We start from the raw sequence: 22,500 nt of genomic DNA on the forward strand, positions 1-22,500 counted from the left end.
TTATGGTCTTAATATGTTAGGATGATATAAGATTACTTATATGAATTGATAAATCAACTAAGTAAAACATAAAAATTAGTGTTAAATATTTTAGAGCTTTCAACTTAAAGGACAAAATAAATTGATAAAATATTCATGTAATCACTTAAAGATTTCACACACACACACACACACACACGATCTCATGGCAGTTGATTTTTTTATGATAAAAATTGAAATCATTATCAATCATATCATCTTATACGAACTCATAACACAAGTGCTAGTCAAGCTTTATTAACGTGAGACGAGTTCCTTAGTTGATTTAGTTTCAAGTGTGATGGTTAATGACATTGAATAGCATGAGCCAAATTGGTTTTTGGCACTTCATCCTCAATACTATCTTTTAAACTTGAATAAAGAGTTAAATTTCCTATATTTGCTCACAAAAATCTTTGACTACGATGCCTTAGGCCATTCCAGCTTTTATGTCCCATCTTGGGCTTGTGCAATATATTATAGAAATTAGTCTCCTTATCTTTAAGAAACCTGAGGGGGCCAGGCATGATAGTTTTGACATTTTAAACATATTATATGACATTTACTCTTGGGTTGATAAATTATGTCATTATCTTCCTATCATTAGACTTGTGATTTATGACCATAAAAGTTCTCAAGTGGTGATGCTGATAAGGTTGTATAGCTCTTTTTTATTTTTGAGTCCTTTGTCTATCATTATATTGTACATTAGTTGAGAATTTCTTATTAAGTGGAAGGTCCTACCTCTCAGAATCATGTTCTTGATTGATTTGCATGTTTGCTAAAATATTAACAGGTGATTTTGGGTTTCATTCTCTTAGAGTCATGAAATAAGTGATGGAGGAAAACCAGATATTGATGAGACTTCATCAGATTTCCAAAGAGGCAGCTCTCTATCATTTGGTTTTTCAAGAAATTATAATACTATGTCTTCAAGAAAGTATAGATCTATAAGCCCAACTAGCACTTTGACATCCTCATGTGAAGATGCTGACATTGTTAAGTGTTTTCTTATGTTGAATTTAAGATTCTAGCCAATGAACCGATTATTGAGTTTTTACAGTTTAACTTATACAGCTGTTGCAATGCCTCCCATCTTTGTTTACTTCAAGTTAATTGGTCAACTCATATTTAGGTTGTATTGCTTATAACTTGGGAACTGACCAAGATACATTAATGCTTGAAATAGTTTCTACTTTTGAAAAAGCCTTTGACAAGTTATTTAAGGATCTTCATTACAACATGTAGATATGGCAACTATACTATTAATGCTAAAATTCTATTATATTTGGCTTTGTCTTATACAAAATTTCAATTATGTCTTTATGGAAAATGATGTCACATTTCAATTAAAATAACTCTTCTCAAGTGGAAATTATAATTTTAATGAAGGGACATGTTTATTTTTAATGCCGCTTCTTGTGGTTACTATACTTAGATCATTCCTTTATTATCTTACCAATGACTGTTATAGCTTGAGCACATAGTTTTAAGTGATTATAAAGGTTCATATTGATATGTTTGATGTAGCTTATAACCATATATCAAATTTCAAGGATGGTTAAGGTTTGACATAAGGTCTTAAGATTGGTTCTTGGTGAAAATTTCTTTAATCTTTTTTGGATAATTTTTTTTCTTGACAAATTTGTAATGTTCAATAAATGTTTCATGCAAATTTTTCCTTACAAATTAGCTCAATAAAATTATTTGGGATTAGATAATATTAATAATGTCTCGCCGCGCATCACATGGGGAGAAATCTAGTATTCTAAAAAGTCATATCATATAAAGTAAAACAATGTATATAAATATTTATTTAAAAAATAATATAAAAATTTTAAAAATTTCATGTTTTACACATTCTCAAACTAATATTAACTTGTATCGTATACAAAATTAAATAATAAAAAATATGTATTTATAGAAATGCTCAACTCTAACAATAATTAATATGTAATTCACAAACAATTTACTTAGAAAAAATATGTATAATGTAAATATTGAGTATCACTATTTTTTTAGAGTTGAAGATTTAATTAAAAGAAGTGATAAATTAATAAATCATATATTCCATTTTTATTTAAATATATCAACAAAAAAGATTATATATATATATATATATATAACCATGGAAACATTTGGATTGAGGAGCTAGCTTTACTACCACAATGAAAAGGTAAGAAGTGCCACCTATGCAATCCCACACTTGTTGTAACCTATGTATGCATAATGAGGTGCACTATAATATGCATAGTCTATCTAATAAAAATATAATATTATTAAATATAAATTAATTATGATATCAACGATAATAGAGAAAAATGTAAGAAATTGAATAGGCATTCTATTATAAAAATAAAACTATTTAAAATAATGATATATAAGATTTTATTCAATTGAATTAATATAATTTTATTGAATTGATTGTAAAAGATGTGGCATCAAGTCCATTTAAAAATTTCTCACATGAATGTATACTATATTAAATGGTGGACCCCCTTGAATATAACCTAGTTCTGCCCCTACTAGGATTATAAACTTTGCATTTTGGGCCCTAAGACATTTAATTATATATTTGATTTGGAAAATTTGTTTTTAACAATTTGTGGACTTATTTGTGAAGAACTTGGGATAGGGATATACAAAAAGCTGAAAGTTTGAGCCGACGTGACTTAAAAGGCTTGATGCACAAAAAATGACAAACAAGATCAAACTATTTATTTAGGTTGAACTAAACAAGAGACATATTATATCATTTGGTCTAGCTTAGTCTGAAAAAATTTTGTTTAAGTATCGCTGATCTTTTTTTTTTTCCCAGAAAAAGTTGGGAACACATGTTAGGTGAGCAAATAATAGAAGCATGCATATAATACACAACTGTGAAAATACCGGGATGAAAAAACCTGCGGAAAAGAAACAAACAAACAAAGAAACAAACAAGTCAGATAGCAGTGAGACAGGGTGAGTTTCTTCAATTGATATGGATATTGCAAAAGAAATGTCAAGTAGTGTATGTTATTTTATGATTGATGGATATGAATCGGCATTTGATTTGATACCAGTTGGCAATGTACCTTGTATGACTTGATGGAAATATCTTAAAGTAAATGCTTCATTATTCCTAAAGAGAATGGCCGGACGGGCTCCAATATCCACTTAGATCTCCAAGTTCATTCTTTTTCCCCATTTTTGCCAGCTGCAAATTGGACCATGCCTTTTATTGTAATTTCTCACCATACATGGCATGAATTTTTTTTTCTTTTTCCTTTTTCCTTTAATTTTTAATCGATAACACTTATTATTAAAGCATCAAATAATAAGGTAATGGGGCCATAGTCATGGCTGAGGAGGATTTGGCTGTTGATTCTATGCCGCCATCTTCACTTAAGAAAAAAAATGTGAAGCATGAGTCCGGGAAAAGAAATTATACAAATTTTCATTATTTAATGATATAAAAACTTACAGAATAATAAGTTAATTATGTATTTGAGCTAATTTGCTCTTAATGGATTGATGAGTGGCTGAATTGTAATTTTCTCTTATTGGATTAATTTATTGACTTGGTTAAATTTGTTAAAGGTTGTTATGAATTATAAATTCTGGATTGTAACTTGCATATTTTTGTTGTTTAATGTTGTTGGAGATTATTATTATAGATTTATTATGATTAGGTTGTGATAAGTTTTATATGATTATAAGTACTTTTGTTGCCTTAGTTGAGTTTAATAGGTTGAATTGTTGCATCTCATAGAAAGGGAAAAAGTAAATTGAGGTATTGGACCGCCTATACCAATTCCCTAGTCTTATCAACCAAATTTAGTCTAGCCTAACATTTCTTTCTGAATTAAACTAAACCATAGGTTCTGAGACCCAGATTTTTCATAAAAGAGACTATATTTGGATTAAGCTAAAATCATGTCCAATTTATCCTACGTGTAGCCCTAACTTAGAAAATTTTCATGGATGAATACTTGGTTTGAATGGAATTGGAATGTTATTATTCTTATTGGGCTTGTTGTATAGCGTCAATTGCCCTCGGCTCTACTGTGATTTTAGGATCTTATTTCTATCAACTAAATGGATTTTTGTAAAACGTTTACGAAAAATGTGTTTATATTTTTGGTTTTATACTTTCTAAGGATGAAGAGACAGTTATAACGAGTATACAACAACGTTACTTTGATCAGAATCATGTTTTGACAAATGTTAACAGTTCCAAACGCTCGTAGAAATTGAGTTTCACGGGATGCCATTGATGTATATCTTTCGACCGTTAAACTCTTCAGCAAGGCTTTCAAATTATGCATTGATTTGTCAGAATGTTGCTACTTGCTAGAGTAGTGAAGATGATGTTATGGCGTAAGAAATAAGAGTCGATGCATTCTTGAGAATTTTGTTTAACGGTTGCTTTTTACTTATTTCATTTTCTCTTCATTATCATTATACCAAAACACTTCTCAGAGTTCATATTTTATACCAGATAAATTGTTATTACAATTTTACATAAAATATAAAAATAAAATATTATATTTTTAAATTATTTATATCAAATTTTAATATTTCAAATTTATTTATATTTTCATGTAAAATTAAAATAATAATTTTATCCAATATTAAATCAAAATGGTTGGATTTTTTAATCAAAAGATGATGAAGGAATAGAGAATAAAAAATAAAGGGATCAATGAGAGTTGTTTTTAGCAGAATGGCACTAGTCCCTCTTAACATGCAAGATTTAGTACTCTAACCTTGCTTTGAACAAGATTGCCTCTAATAAAAGAAGACATATGAGTTAGAGCCAGGAATACGAATTAGGTTATACAAGTTCATCAAAATAATGGATCATATGGGTTGGGTTGGAAAAGAATTGACTCAAATAAAAAACAAGCTTTTCTATCTAAAACCATTTAACCCATGAACAATATGGGCTAAACTTGATAGGTTAAAGTTAGCCAGTTTAATCCATATTTTTTTAAAAAAAATTTACAAATAAAAAATTTGGGAATATTGTTGATTCATGGCTTTTGATAAATAGATGAGCATAGTTTGGCTGACTCAATTCATATATTTATACAAATATTATGTGTTAATATTTTGGTGTATTTGGAATTAATCATGATGTGAAAGAATATCATATTAGAACTCATCATTTGTCATTTTGGTGCATTTTTAAAAATTCTTTAAAATTTAAAAATAAAATAAAATGAGTTGGTGGGTTAACCTATTTAACCAACCAACTCTCAAGAATTTAGTTGGGTTATGATTTTTCTAACCCATATAAAACTGGTTAAACCAACTTAATTCATATTTTTTTTAATTAATCTATATAGGCGAACTTATATAATATAGGTTGACCCATATTCTTAACTCTATTATGAGAGAGTGAGAGAGAGAGAGGCCTCCCACTTATCACCGCACTTTTGTTTTCTTTTCTTCTTTTTGTGAGTTTTGAGTTTTTGATGTTCTAAAGGTTACTTTCTTATAAGATGGACAGTTGATTGTCATCATGGAAAGCTAACTCCCTACCCTTGCGGCTAGACATACGTTAGTAGCTTCAATGGTTGTGGCCATTCCTTCTTATGCTATGCAATCTACTCCACTACCTATTCAAACTTGTAATGAGATTGACAAGAAGTGTAGAAGTTTTGTGCGAGGTGGGACAAACATGCAAAGGAAAATGCATCTTGTAGCTTGGGATGATGTTTGTCAGAGGAAGGAAGATGGTGGTCTCAAGTTGAGAAAGGCTTTGTGACAAAACAAAGCTATCATGATGAAGTTAGGATAGGGACTGGTGCACCGAAGTGATACTGTATAGGTGAAATTCATGAAAGAAAAGACAAATGTGGTAAGGATGTTATGCCAAAGATAGAAGCTCGGAGAAGGGTTCAAGTACTTGGAAAGGGATTCGAGATGCATGGCCAAATACTTTGAAGGGATTAGCGTGGCATATTGGTACAAGAAATAAAGTCAAATCTTGGAAGGAGTGTTGGATACCTCATTATGAATCTCTGCTGGAGTATACTTTGAAACCGGTGCCTGATGAAATGTGTGAAAACATGGTTGACAAGTATATCTTGCTGACTAGTGGATGGGCGAGTAATATGTTCGAGGAATACATACCTAGACATGTGCTCAAAGATATCTACCATATTAGAAGCAATCAGAGTGATGATAGCCCAAGATGGAAGTGGTCTAATGATGGTGAGTTCACAACCAGATCTGCTTATAAGAGCATATACCCGGATAACGATAGTGTTCTCAAACGTGTATGGAGGAAGGTGTGGAAAGCTATAGTTCTATAATGCAACAAAACTTTCCTTTGGTTATGTGCTAGAGGTAGATTGATGACTAAATCTCTTTGCTCTAGGAAAGGCTTATTTGTGGATGATAAATGTTTTGTGTGTCCTCAATGTACGGAAGACATCATTCATGTTCTCAAAGATTGTAAGCTTGCATCTGAATGCTGGGAGAGACTACTTCCAGGTGAACTCAGAATAGCTTTTAATGCATTGAATAACACCAATGATTGGATTGAATGGAATCTATCTCAACGATTGATTTTAAGAGGATTCCGATGGGATGTATGCTATGCAATTCTCTATTGTCAATTATGGATAAGCAGGAATCTTAGACTTTTTCAGCAGAAGGAGTGCATGGTGTCAACGGTTTTAGCTCAAGTGCAGGCCTTAGTTTTTAGTCCAAGCCTAGGTTGATTAGTAAAGAATCTGAGTGATAGAATTAGATGGGTACCACCAAGGGAGGGAACTGTGAAATTCAACATTGATAGTGCTAGTGCAGCCAATAGGAAAGACCATTAAATGTGGTAGTATTGCTAGAGACCACATAGGGAAGGCCCTAAAAGGATTCATATATCATATAAGGAATGGTAGTAGCTTAAATGCTAAGTTATAAGGGATCCTATACGAGGTTAAGTGAGCTTGGGACATGGACTGGAAGAACATTGAGCTCGAGACTGATTGTTTAGAACTAATTACTGTATTGAACAAGGAGGAGCGACCTAATCATCCCAAACGTGACATTATAGCAGATATTCAAAGGATGATAATAAGAGACTGGAACGTGGCACTGTTGTGGTGCAACGTGAAGCCAATATAGTCGTTGATCTACTGGCAAAGGAAGCTCTCAATCGGATGATAGATGTGGTGTTCTTTACAACGCTGCTAATTTTATTTCTAATAGTTTAGAGGCTGATTGTAGGTTTTAATTCATTATTCTTTTTGCATAAAAAAGGTTACTTTCTTATTTCCAATGTAAACTAAATTTTATCCCTTGTAATACAAAAGAAAAAGAATGAAATATTTTAAGAAATTTAATTTTTTTAAAAAATCAAAAGTAAGTTAAACATTTTAATTGATTATTTTGTATCTTGTTTCTATTTTTATATTCAATAATTAAAAAATTTAAATTAAATTTATCAAAATATCCCTTATCCCCACATACCCTCCCAGTCATCTCCCTTCAATCAAACATGAATAAAAAATAATTTAAAACATTGAGTAGAGACTTTCACCCAATGGAATGCCGAGCAGTGTTTGTTTGTTTTTTTTTTTTTTTTATGATTGATGGATGTGAATCGGCATTTTATTTGATTCCACTTGGTAATGTATCTTGTATGACTTGATGGAAATATCTTAAAAGTAAATGCTTCATTATTCCTAAGGAAAATGGCTGTCCGGGCTCCAATATCACCACTTTGATCTCTACGATCATTCATGTTTTCCCCATTTTTGCCAGCCGCAAATTGGGCCATACCTTTATTATAATTTCTTGCCATATATGGCATGAATTTTTTTTCTTTTTCCTTTAATTTTTAATCGACAACACTCATTATTAAAGCACAAAATAGAAAGGTCATAGGGCCATGGTCATGGCTGAGGAGGATTTGGCTGTTGATTCTATGCCAACACTTTCACTTGAGAAAAAAAAAAAGTGAAGCATGAGTTTGGGAAAAAAATTATAAAAATTTTCATTATTTAATGACATAAAAAACTTACAGAATAATAAGTTAATTATGTATTTGAGCTAATTTTCTCTTAATGGATTAATTTAGTAGACTTGTTAAATTTGTTAAAGGTTGTTATGAATTATAAATTATGGATTGTAACTTGCATATTTTTTGTTGTTGAATGTTGTTGGAGATTATTATAGATTTATTATGATTAGGTTTGTGATAAGTTTTATATGATTATAAATATTTTTATTTCCTCAGTTGAGTTTCATAAGTTGAATTGTTGCATCTCATATAAGGGAAAAAGTAAATTGAGGTATTGGACTACCTATACTAGTTTCCCCAATCTTATGAACCAAATTTAGTCTAGCTTGACATTATGTTCTTTCTAGATTAGACTAAATCATAAGTTGCTTCATTCAATTCTTTTCATAAGAGACTAGATTTGGGTTAAGCTAAAATCATGTCTGATCAATCTGATGTGGAGCCCTAACTTGAGAAATTTTCATGGATGAATATTTGGTTTGAATGAAATTGGATGTTGTTATTCTTATTGGGCTTGTTGGGGAATTGTTTGTATGGCTTCAAGTGCCCTAGGCTCGACTATGATTTTAGGATCTTATTTCTATAAACTAAATGGATTTTTGTTAAAACGTTTATGAAAAATGTGTTTATATTTTTGGTTTTACACTTTCCAACGATGAAGAGACAGTTGCAATGAGTACACCACAACGTTACTTTGATCAAAATCATGTTTTGACAAATATTAACAGTTCCAAACACGCTTAGAAGTTGAGTTTCATGGGATGTCATTGTTGTGCCCTTTGATCGTTAAACTCTTCAGCAAGGCTTTCAAATTATGCATTGATTTATCATAATGTTGCTACTTTCTAGAGTAGTGAAGATGATGTTGGGTAAGAAATAAGACCCGACATACTCTTGAGAATTTAGTTTCACAATATCAATTTCTCAAATTAAGCTATCTTCTTTTCCTTTACTTTTTATTTTTATTTATTTCATTCTCTCTTCATTATCACTATATCAAAACACATTTCAACGGTTCATATTTTGTACCAGATAAATTATTATTACAGTTTTACATAAAATATAAAAATAATAATAGTTTTTATATTATTATATTTTTAAAATAGTTATATCAAATTTTAATAATAGTTCAAATTTATTTATACTTTTATGTAAAATTTAAATAATAATTTTATCACATATTAAATCAAAATAGTTGGATTTTTAATCTAGAGATGATAAAGGGAAAAAGAAGAAAATAGAGAATAGGAAAAAAAATAAAGGAATCAATGAGAGTTGTATTTAGCAGAGTGAGACTACTCCCTCATAATATAAGAATTAAAATTTAAATTCTTATTGAAAGAGGTGCATATATTTAAAATTACAACATTGCTTTAAACAAGATTCCCTCTAATAAAAAGAGACGTATGACTTAGAGTCGCGAATATGGGTCGGGTTATACAGGTTGGCTTGAATAACTAATCATATGGGTTGGGTTTGAGTTGAAGAAAAAAATTGACTCAAATAAAATATGAGTTTTCTAGCTTAAACCATATAACCCATGAACCATTTGAGCTAACCTTGATAAGTTTGGCTGATTCAACTCATATTATTTTTTAAAAATAAAAAAATAATGGGGGAATATTGGCTTTTGATAAATAGATGAGTATGGTTTGGTTGGCTCAATTCATATATTTTATAAACATATTATGGGTTAACATTTTGGTATATTTAAAATGAATCATGTTACAAAAGAATATCATATTGAAACTCATCATCATTTTTCATTTAGGTATATTTTTAAATTTTTAAAAAAATTTTTAAAATAAAATAAGATCAATTGGCGGGTTAACCCATTTAACCAGCCAACTCTTAAGAATTTGGTTGGGTTATGATTTTTTTAACCCATATAAAAATAAATTAACCCAACATAACTCATATTTTTTCTAATCTATATAGGCCAACTCATATAATTTGGGTTAGTCGATATTCTCAACTCTACCATGAGTGAGAGAGAGACATCTCACTTATCACATCTTTTTTTTTTTTCCCTTTTACGTGAGTTTTAAACTTTTGATGTTTTAAAAGTTTTTCTTTCTTTTTTTTTAAATGTAAATTAGATTTTACTCTTTGTGATGCACGAAATATTAAAAAAGAAAAAGAATGAAATATTTTAAAAAGTTTAATTTTTTAAAAAAATTACAAATTAAAAATTTTAATTGATTATTTTGCATCTTAATTATTATTTTTATATTCAATCAATTAAAAAAATTAAATTAAATTAGTCAAAATCTTCATTATTCTCACCTGCATGCGCTCCCATTCATTCCCCAGTCAAACATGAATAAAAATTAATTTAAAACATTGACTGAAGACTTTCACCCAATGTATCCATCCTTATGGGCCCAACAGATTTCAATATGTTGGATTTATTTTGTGTGTATAATTATTGTAGAACTACAACGAAAAACGATGCTAATTACAAATGAGGGAGATATCTTTTATGCCCTTAGTTTTTTTTTTTTTTTAACTTGTGACAGTTTTTGCCATCATCAGTCATGCACATAAAGTTCAGATCAATTTTTTTTTTAAATTACTCACTTAAATCACAATATAAAATATTGATAATAAATATATTATTTTTTTAAAAATAATCTAAATGAAATGAAAATATAATTAAAATATAATTATAAAAATTACTTAATACATTACATTTTAAACAAAATAATATTTGTAAAAAATATCCTTGTTGGAATATATTTGTCAGCAAATGGCCTTCACATGACATGATAATACATGACATAAGAGACAAAATATGGATAAGCTCCGCTCACATCTAATCCAAGGCCATCTTATCACCTATGATCCGGGGCTATTGCGTCCAGGCCACCGATTTTTTCTTTTTTCTCCTTTTTGCTAAAGACAAAGGTCGATGTATTCGTGAAGTTGAAGAAAAGCATACAAAATGAAATCCTGAAACACTTGCCGTGTGTGGGGGATTCATCCCTCTTTCAACTCACTCTCCATTTTCTTTTGGCTGCGCATTCAAGATGTCGTTTGCTCTCTGTGTCATTGCCCTCAGATGATATCGGTGTCCGGTATATACCTGATCCTACCTCCTTTTTCTGAATCTTTGAGATCTTTCATGTCCAACTTGTTCTGAAATGATGCCTATGTTGTTTTAGTTGAATTCTGCATTACGTTACATTGTTGCTTCTTGCTTCTTCTAAAGCGACCAAAAGATCATTCATACTCTGCCGTTTACATTCGAGCCTTGCTCGATACTTTTAGTGTGACGCCGTGTTGGATGTTTCTGTTAATAGTTAACCTTTTTTTTTTTTTTTTTACCTTCAACTACATTTGAACCAAAATATATATTTGGTATTAGAAGTAGACTTGAATTTAAAAAAAAAAAAACTTCATTAATTACACGAGGGACTAAAACAGAATTCAAATTTTTCTGATATATTTTCATTGACGCTTTGTTGTGATGCGTGTTTAGTTTATTTCCCTTTTGTTCTTTCCGTTTTCTGTTGTTTTCTTTTCATGTTTTAGACTTTGTTATTATCTTAAAATTTTCAAGGTAAATGATAAAAAAAAAGAAAAGAATCTATCTTCATACTGTTTCTTCTTGCTTGCCCATGCTAGCCTTTCATTTATTCGCTCAACATGATGGTGGAAGTAAACAATACAAGGTCAGAAACAATCACGAAAATGAATATGAAAAATTTAATTACCGAAAAAATTGATTGACAAAAGGTGTGTAGATAAAATTTTTTAAAATTGATTTTTTTGACAAAACTTAAAATGTTTGAATGATTTTTCAGGGAGGAAATTTTGGAGGTGTTTAGGTACTCTTTTCAAAATCTTGATTTTGGACCCTATAATTAATTATTGGGTTAGAGGACAAAAATAACAAACAACTTGTTTTTTTTTTTTTTGGTTCTAAGAACACCCAATATTCTTACATGAACAAAGGTGCAAGGGTATTCATAAACTTGTTTTAATGAATATATCAATCTTCATTCAATTAAATTTGATTAACAAATGTTAATGTTGATTGTTAAAAAAACAAGAAATAAATATAAGGTATAAAAATATCCATAAAATTTTTTTAATTTGTTAAGTTCTATTATTAAAAATTCATGGATAACATCAAGCCTTTTTAATGGATTGGGAAATGTTAGAATTGGAAATTTGAATCAATAGCCCAACAAGGGATAGAGTCGACTAGGAGTAGTTGGTTTACTTATTTTGTAATGCCCTTATTTTAGGTTTTATGTATATGAACGTATATGTAAATATATGGTTTCCAATTAGGGACTTCATATGTTTTTGCATGATGCTTGTATGAGTGATGTAGTTGATATTTTAGCCCAAGAATTATGTTTTGAGATACATGTATAAGGGCTAAAATATTAATATAAGCACTAAATTAGTAAATGCATATTTGGTTGAACTATACTTATAATGTATGTTGTGGTATTTTCTCTTAACATGTATGTTTGCCAAAAAAAATTGTGGAAATAGGCCAAAATAGGAATACAAGTGTATGTTATGATGATTAGATGTGATGTGTGGTGAAGATTTGGCCAAGTAATGAAATATGGAGAATTTCATGAAATTGCCCTGTTAGGTGATATCAGGTCCTTAGGTGGTCAAATCTTATGTTTAATGTGATATTATGTGATTACTTGACCATACATGTGTATATTGATTCATGGGACTTAGTTCAAGTCCTAAATTGAGTTAGTGGTATAAATTTTGAGATTTGAGCACTTAGATACCTTATATCTATCATAAAATCTGACTTTTGCATCAAAGTGTTCAAATATCACATACGACAATAGATCGTAACAAAACTTATTCCATTAGCTAGATTGTTGAATAAGCTTCGCGTGACACTTAAATCACTCTAATTAGGCATCAAAAGTGAAAAATGTATGCTACGGCTCATGGCACATGGACCCCCATGCCGTAGCATATTTTTTAGAATGTGTTAAAATGACTTTTTTGACCCTATTTTGCTATGTTTTATCTGCTTTTGTCTACCATACTTCCCATAATTTTAAATATTAATAAATTTGAGCTCAAACTACATATTTGAAGGGTTTTTCTTGCGATCCCAAAGTTTTAAAATTATATTTCAAATATTTAATTGTTTTTTAACCTTCTATGATTATGGTAAGCTTAGGAGGGATTAATGGCTCCTAATTACTGTTGTATGTTATAAGTCTATGGTAAATATTATTAATGTCATGATAGACATTGTTAAACCCTAATTTTGATAATTACAAAATAGAAAAGTTTTTTTTTTTTTTGCTGATGTTTCTATTCTTGGAGATTTGAGAAAGTTTGCTCTATAAGTTTAAATTTTCTATTTTTAACTTTGTCCTTATTCTTTAACACCTTGTGTCTTGAGGTAAGTATTTGTCTTATCTCAATTATCCTTGAACAAGACTATTTCATAGCTAGTGTGTACTAAAAATTCTCCATACTATATCCTTTTTGTTCATACTAATATGAACTATCTCATACCAGTATCAAGGGTCTCAAACCTATCTTTACCTTCATGGCCATACCGATGTGAAAGCTATCTTTTGCACTTTCAAATTCTTCATACTAGTATCATCTATTTCAATTTGCTTCTCCTATTTATTTCTTCTTACCAATGCATATTTGCTCATACTTGTGTATGTGTTCTACTTGTTCATACCTGTATCATCTACCTCATATCAGTATCAGTCCTCATACCCATATGAACTTCTTCATACCAATATGAACTCTATTCTTTCATCCCCTGCTTTGCCATTCATCTCGATGTAAACACTTCCTACCTGTATCAATCATATCCAAACATCATCTTTTACGATATTCATTACAATATGAATTGCTTTATACCTAAATGAGTTTCAGACCTTCTTCTATCTCTCGTTCATACTCATACGCATATGAATCCCTTTCTTGTAGTATGAACTTGAAGTTTTTTATCATGTTCTTTGTGTACTGAAATAGGCTATACTATGTTCAATTCATATCTTACTCAATCCTTAATCCTTTTAGTTATTTTTAGTTGTGTTTATCATTTTGCCTTCTTGGAACTATTTTAAACATAATCTTGGGTTTGAATTAACACTTCTTGATCTTATCTCATACCTATATCAAAATTATCCTACCGGCATCAATCATTTCTACTTTTTGTTAGAGAATTTAATGCATATAGTCGTTATTATTCTTAAGGCGCCAACAACACGCAAGATTTCTTGAAAAGCACTATATATTGCCTCAAAGAGTGTAAATTACATATCCATAAAGATGAAGACTTTAATGGCTAAATTTTGAGTCTAAGGGATTCATTTCTATAATCAACTATAAATATGACTCACTTATGAAGCAGAAATAGAGAGATGTTTTTGTGCCAACAATATGCATTAGTTGTCTAACAACCTCCTACTAATACATTCATTATTCTAAGAGCTTTATTGATTGTATATTCACTCTATGATAGAGTTTTACTACAGTAGTGATTTATTACTGAATTTACTCGATTCATCTCTATATTTCACACCTAGAATAAAGTAACTTAAGCTCGGGGAGCTTAAAGGGTCTTGTAATCACCTTTGTAAGGGGGGAGTTCTAGAGTTAGTAAGAAGTTTGAGTTGTATTAAGGCAACTAAGAGCCTGACTTAATCTTGGTGAATAGTGAGGAATCTTAAGGGTGTCTTAGGGATTGGATGTAGGCTCAAGTAGATAGAACTAAATCTGGATAAATAATCTTTGCAAAGCTTCTCTTTCCTTTATTCAACTGTGTTTGGTGATATCATTTTTTGCTTATCTCTATTTTTACCATTTATTGCTTTAAATTTTAATTAGCCTAATTCACCCCCTTCTTGGGTAATTTTTACAAACATTACAACTATTGGACAAGCTAACACCCAAGAGGTGGGTGAATTAGGTGACTCAAATTTTTTTTGGAGAAAATAGAAGTGAGAAGGATAGATGTAAGGAATGAGAAGATTTGATACAAGAGATTTATCCTGGTTCAAACTAAAACTTGGCCAACATCCAGTCCTCAAGATCACCCTTGAGATTTCCATAGCCAATTATGTGTGATGAATCACGTGTAGGACTAACTCACTATCATGTGTGGATTAGCATATTACAAAACCTAAACCATTAAGGAAGATAGATCACGCGTGGAATACTCTAAGACTCACGCGTGAAATAGCTTGTTACAAAACTAAACTATGCTAAAAGACAAATCACAATTGGAAATAATATGCTTTCAAGTAAGAATTGCATGATTGAAAAGACTTAAAATGAAGAGTAACAAATCATGCAAGTGTATAATACATAACAGGCTTGAATTGGCATAAGACTTACTTGGACAAAATGTACTTAAGAGAATCAGTGACAAATCACTCGTGAATAACTTCTTATTCAAGCGTGAAATGGCACTTCACAATATGTAAGGAAATACAAGATGACAATTCAAGCATGCATATCTAAGGGTAGCTTGTGTGAATTAGAGCACAGAAGCTTTGTTAAGGCATCACATAAACACAAGTAACAAATTATGCATGGATCACCATTGATTCATGTGTGAAACATCAATTGGTGTGCCTCACCATTGATCACAATGTCCTTCTTTTGCACTTGATCCCTTAAAAATGATGCTTTATATCAAGAAAGCACTTTTAACATCCATTTTATAAAGCTTAAAATCTTTGATGCAAACAAAAGTAAGTAAAAACCTAATAGCCTCAAGTTTAGTAACAGGGGCAAAGGTTTCATCATAATCAATACCTTATTTTTCATTATAACCTTTAGCTACTAGCTTGGCTTTATTTCTTACCACAATACTAGTTTCATCAAATTTATTTTAGAAGACCCATTTTGTCCCTGTCATAAGACAATCATTAGGTCTAGGTACTAAGTCCCAAACTTGACTTCTCTCAAATTGGTTTAACTCTTCTTGCATTGTTATATGCCAATATTCATCAAATAAGTCTTCTCTAATGTCAGAAGGTTCAATGTTAGAAAAAAAATACATTGAAATGGCATATACTTTTGTAAGTAAACCTCTAATTCTAACTTTATCACTAACTTCTCCAATGACTTGATCAATAAGAAATGACTAACCATATCTCCAACATTTTGGAAGATCATTAATCATAATATCATTATTTGTTTGATTTTCCTTCTTTTCATTCATTGAGAGACTATCAAGAGGATGATTTATGGTTTCTTCTTCTTTGTTATCATCTGATAAGAATTCATTAAATTTGACATGAATTGACTCTTCAACAGTTAAGGTTCTTTTATTAAAGACTCTAAAAGCTTTGCTTCTATTAGAATAACCTAAAAAATAGCTTCATCACTTCTAAAGACAAACTTATCTATATTATCTTTACCATTATTGAGTACAAAACACTTACAACCGAATACATGTAGATGAGAAATGTTAGGCTTCCTTCCTTTGTAAAGCTTATAAGGTGTTTTGTTCAGGATGGATCGCATATATGCTCTCTTTGCGATGTAGCAAGCTATGCTCATAACATCTACCTAGAAATATTTTTGCATCTTCTTTTCATTCAACACAACTCTTACCATCTCCTCCAAGGTTCTATTCTTTCCCTTTACCACTTTATTTTGTTGAGTAGTTCTAAGAGTTGAGAATTCATAGATTACTTCTTGTTCTTCACAAAACTCAATGAAGTTAAATTATCAAATTCTCTACCATGGTCACTTTTAATTCAATTTTCAAACTCTTTTCATTTTGAAGTTTAGTATAAATGCCATAAAATAGTCAAAAGTTTAATTCTTGTGAGACATGAAGATAGTTCATGTGAACCTAGAATAATCATCAACAGTAACAAAAGTGTAGAGATTACCCCTTAGACTTTTTACCCTTGAAGAACCAATTAAGTCCATATAAAGTAGCTCAAGAGATCTAGAGATGGACACCACATTTCTGCTGTGAAATGTTGTCTTGACTTGCTTACCCTCCATACATACATCACACAACTTGTTAGCTTCAAATTTAATCTTTGGTAGCCCGATAACAAGATCCTTCTTTACAATCTTGTCTAGTTACTTCATATTTACATGAGCTAATCTTTTGTGCTACAGCCATCTTTCATTATTCATTGAGATTAAGAATTTTGTATCCAAGGAATCATCATTACAAAGGTTAGTTGAATACACATTCTAAATTCTTCCTTTCTAGAATGGTTTTTCCTGTTTGCTCATCTCTCACAATGCAATACATAGCACTAAATATAACCTTATAATCTTTGTCACATAATTGACTTATACTTGAAAGGTTATGGCCCAAACTATTAACTAAATAAATGTTATCAATGCATGGAGAGGTGGTAGAATTCTTACCAACCTTACCTATACCAAGACTTTTGCCTTTTTTATTATTTCCAAAGGTGAGAGTCCTACCATCTTTAGCTTCTATCATGTATAGAAACATGAAGCTATCACTAGTCATGTGCTTAAGTAGCCACTGTCTATATACCACTTTTTGTTTGTAACTCTTCTCATTACCTACACAAATGTCAGGTTTTCTTATGTACCCAAATCTATTTGGGTCTTGATGAGTTAATAGACCCTTTTACAACCCACTACATATTTTCATCAATCCTTGCTTCCTTTGGATATATGACTTAGTCATGTTTCCTTTCTTGTTATAATAAGAACAAGTGGACTTGGGTGAGTTAGTCATAGTTGTAGGAACAAGGAAGTTCTTATAATACTCTATTTTTGCTTAGGTTTATAGTATAATATAGCTTTATCAAAAACACATCTTCATTTATCAAAATCTTATTTAAATTTTCTCTACATTTAATGAATTTTGCAAGATTATTTTCTAAATCTTCCTTTTCAAATATATAAAGTAAGCAATCAACATACTGAGTTTCATTTTCCAAAATATTTACTTTCTTTTTCAAAACCTTATTTTCAATTTTCAGTGACACATTTTCCTTTTCTGAAACAACAAGCTTCTTTTTTGTTTGAGTATGATTTTTCATAAGCAGAAATGATTCATTGTGCAATTCTTCAAAAGTAAAATCAAATTCAGAGTCTAAATTAGAATCATTTCCCTTATCTATGTCACTATTGGCCATTAGACAAATATTTGCTTCTTCTTCTATGGATTCTTCATCATTGTCATCCCATATTGAAGAGAGATATGTTTTGAACTTCTTATCATACTTGTAGCTTTTACTCTCTTATTTTAAGAGACAATCAACTTTGATGTGCCTTAACTTTTTTGTACTTGAAGCAAATGATCTCCTTGTTTTTCTTCTTTAAAAATTTCTTGTTGAACTTCTTCCCAAAGAATTTTCCAAACTTCTTGACAAACAGGCCATTTTCTCATCAAAGTCTTCACTATCACTAGTTTTAGAGTCAAATTTTCTTGTGATACTTTTAGTGCTAGTGATTTTTTTCTTCTCTCAACATCCTCCATCACATTGATAGTCTTTCTTCATGTTCAGCAAGACTTCCAAACAATACTACTACTGATCTCATAGAATCACTTTTTGCTTCCTTAATGGTAGTGATTTTTAGTTTCCATTCAGTAGGAAGTCCTCTCATGATTTTTCTAACTTTCTTCTTTTGTGTGTAAGTCTTTCCAAGAACTGCAAGCTTGTTCATCTTGTGAATATATCTTACTTGCATTTCCTTGATGCTTTTTCCAGGCTTCATCCTAAAAAGTTTATACTCTTTAACTCCTTCTATGCCCTTATGTGCTACCTCAAGAGCATCTCACATCTCTTTTGCTATTTCAAGATTGCTGACACGAAAGTATTCTTGTTGACTCAAGGCACTTGCTATGATTAGTTTTTCCTTAGAGTTTAGTAGCACCAACTTCTTTTCCTTTTCAGTGAATTCACTCGTTACTTTTCTCACTTGTTTTCCTTATACTATTTTCATAGGGACATAAGGACTATTTTTAACAATCTCCCATAGGTCAAGATCTTATGCCTCAAAGAACAATCTCATTTTACTCTTTCAGAAGGTGTAGTTTTCACTATTGAATCCTTGAGGCCTATTGATCTCAACACATTGGAAAGTACACTATTACCAAAACTAGCCATAGGGTCCTATTAGATTGTTACGTCCTTGATCAAGAGTCCAAGCCCTAATACCAAATGTTGGATAGACTGGCACCTAAGAAGGGGGTGAATTGTGTGACACTAAAGTTTTTTAGAGAAAATAAAAGTGAGAAGGATAGATGTCATAACCTTCCCTATATATCCACACAATATAGGAGAAGATTACGGTGTTACCATAAGACTCACAACAGTCAGTAAATAAATATTGTTTGAAAAGCTTGGGCCCAAGACTTATTTTACAAATCCATCCAAAATCACAATACAATCAAAGAAAAAAACAATGAAAGCAATATGCATATTAGTCTAAAAAGTAGTGGACATAACCCCATTCCAATGCATGCATTTTCATCACAAAATTAAGCCAAGATTTGGTTTGTACGCTGTGGCATGCAGTACATGCGCCGTGGCATGTGGGACAGAGCCACATGCTTAATTTTTTCTATGTCATGCACTGCGGCATGTGACATCATGCACCGCGACGTGCCTGTCCAATTTCTACTGTCATTTTGATAGCAAAAATGATGAACTTCCGACATGTGCTATTTCCGCATATGACATCGAATTGGAGTGATTCAAGTGCCTACATGAAGCTTAGCTCGTATGCTAACTAATGAGTTAGGTTTGGATATGATATAATAGTCCAATCAAAATTTGGACACTTGAGTGTAAAAAGTCACTTTTTTTGAAAAATTTGCTCACCCAAGTACTCAAATTGATCATTTTCACTCATTAGACCTTACTAGGTCTTGAACTAAGCCTAAAAGGATCTAATATACCTGATTGAAAATAATATATCTCAATCATACTTATATATCAAATTTGAGCCTTCTACAGCCAGTTTTCCCTAATTCACTAACTTTACACACTTTGTCATTTCTTAACATAACTTAGCCCACTAGGCTATTTCTCAATACATTCATATATATTCATGTTCGCAATATAATTTTAGCGCCTAAATTACTCATTTCATCATGCTTTGTCCCTTGACTTAAGATTCACCAACACACATTCATTTTGACACAGTATTCTCAAATCATAGCCCCTTATTTCAATCAACACATAAACACATAATCAAGCTAGATTTCACAAAATCCCTATTCAAATCATGCATGCAACCCTCCGGCAACTCATTTACACTAATACATACATCGCAGTTTAGTTCATTACATAAATTTAAAGTACATGACTTCACAACTCAAGTCAGTCCAAAATCTCTTCCCTTGCCTTGATCACTACTCGGTCCTATAAATATATAGCCACGGGGGTGAGATAAAATCTCAGTAACAAATAACTCACTCCTATTGACTATCTCATATAACAGTATGTAAGTAAACACAATATATTATTAAAACCTCATAATATATCATGTATCTCATTTCATTCTCAAATTTTCATCAATCACATAGGATTTCATGTCATCTCAAAGCATATCTCACCATATCACATAGTATGCTAGCATGATCACTACCAATCGAACCTCCATATCACCTCGACATGAAACCATAGGCTCACCTTAGACTAATGAAGAGATGGAGAAGAATCGTTTAGATCCATAGGTAGAATATGATCTAATACTTCATTTGAGCCATCAGTAGCTCAAGGAAGAGATGGAGAAGATCTTGAGCAGCATTCTCAACTTGCCCTTTTGGAAGAATAGGAACTTGATGGTATTGAGGTTGATCTTTAGGTCCTTAATCCTCAAAATTCTTAATAATGGGTTCCTCAATAGTTTGGCAAAGAGAAGGCTTGTCTGTATTGGGTATAGATTTCTTCCTTTAAAAGTTTTTGTTACTAACTATGCAAAGAAATGGCAGGAGAGGCAGCATGGGCATAATGGGCTAATGTAGGTATGGAGGCTCTCCAACAGTTTGGGTGAGTTACAAACAAGTTTGGCAAGACTCATATCAATTTAATCCTCAAACAATTCCTCAAAGGAAGGTGTTTTTATAGTTTTGGATGTGTTTGAGGATTTTATAGAGAGAGGTGATAGGAAATTAGTCGCTTATCCTCAAAATTACACTAAAGCTAACCCTAATGCAATATAGGGCCAACCCTAGGTCATCTCCCAAGGAATGGTTTTAAGTCTAATTGAAAGTTATCTAGTGAAATAAATCAACCAAAGTTTGTAGGAATTTAGTTACTAGCTAATTATCTAAACTAATTACCTAATGTGCAAGTAATTAAAATGCTAGTGAAAGTGAGTGAAATGAACTTCCTTTTTACAATAATGGAACCCTAGAGATTAGTTGATTTTGGACTCATTATCTTCTCATGATTAGGCTAAGTTTAGCTTCCCTTTCCTCTTGACTAAAGCTGTCATGACTTAAGAAAATTATCCTAAGCCAATTAACCTAATTAGCTAACCTCCCTAGGTCTTAGATTAAAGTCCCTAGTTCAATTAACCAATTGGTGAAGACATTAGCCAAGTGATTCACTCAAAATCCTCTCTCAACAGCCATGGTCAAACACATAAATTGAGCAACCACAAGATTATGTCAAGCTACTCAACAACACAAGCATTAACACCACAAGATTATGCAATATTAACACAAGAAATTCACTAATTGAAAAACACAAGATTATGTGCCAAACAAAGAGTGGCAAAATTCAGTCATGGCTGTCCAAGGAAGAAATTAAATGAAACAATCCTCTCTCTTTACATCAACATCAAATTCAAATTAGAATTTATAAGCTAAGATGATTAAACCCTAGATTAAGGAATCTAACCATCTAGTAAAAAGAGAAGAGGATAGGAAACAAAAGAACTTAGCCAATTTGAAGCTCAAGACTCATCCTCCATCTTCATCTCTCTAGGATTCCACAAAGAAACTTAGCCAATCTTCATCTTCAAGAACCCTAGTGATTGCTTGTGAAGGCCAAACTCCATAGCTCTTGAATGATGGAAATGAGCTTCAATCCTTGTGAAAATGGAAGGGATGGAACGAAAATGAAGAGAGGAGAAGAATGGTATGAGTTTTGTGGAGGTTTGGTGGCTGAAAATGGAGGTTAGGGTGCTGGAAAATGAAGAACAAAAGAGAGAAAATGAAGAACACTATGAACAAGAGAGAGAGAATGTGGAAGATGAATGAGATATGTGTTGGATCCCATTTGGGACTTAAAATGGCGTGCTCCTTGGTGTCTCCCATCAGCTGAAGCTTAATTAAAATAAGGAAAAAGAAATTAAAATGTAAATGGGAGCCTTGTCACACTTGCAAGGTGGCAACTTCCTATTGGTTTGTAGATGATTCCAATGTGTGCCTAATTTCCCATGTGTCATCCACATCATTTTAGCTGATTAATCCCTCAAAATAATCATAATTCACGTGCAAACCATCAGCCATTGACCTCAAGGAGTGTTGA

The 22,500-nt window shown here is 31.4% G+C and overlaps 1 long non-coding RNA gene across 1 annotated transcript; it reads left to right on the forward strand.

The window, feature by feature from the left end:
* The first annotated feature begins 10,863 nt into the window (after positions 1 to 10,863).
* On the forward strand, positions 10,864 to 18,083 carry LOC129299509 (uncharacterized). The gene is made up of 3 exons (XR_008590589.1): positions 10,864 to 11,109; positions 16,520 to 16,634; positions 17,144 to 18,083. It is a non-coding gene; the product is annotated as an uncharacterized LOC129299509 (long non-coding RNA).
* Positions 18,084 to 22,500: the final 4,417 nt, after the last annotated feature.

Source organism: Prosopis cineraria, unplaced genomic scaffold, assembly GCF_029017545.1.
Source record: "Prosopis cineraria cultivar Desert tree isolate PC_DT_omini unplaced genomic scaffold, ASM2901754v1 PC1184, whole genome shotgun sequence".
Classification (NCBI taxonomy): domain Eukaryota; kingdom Viridiplantae; phylum Streptophyta; class Magnoliopsida; order Fabales; family Fabaceae; genus Prosopis; species Prosopis cineraria.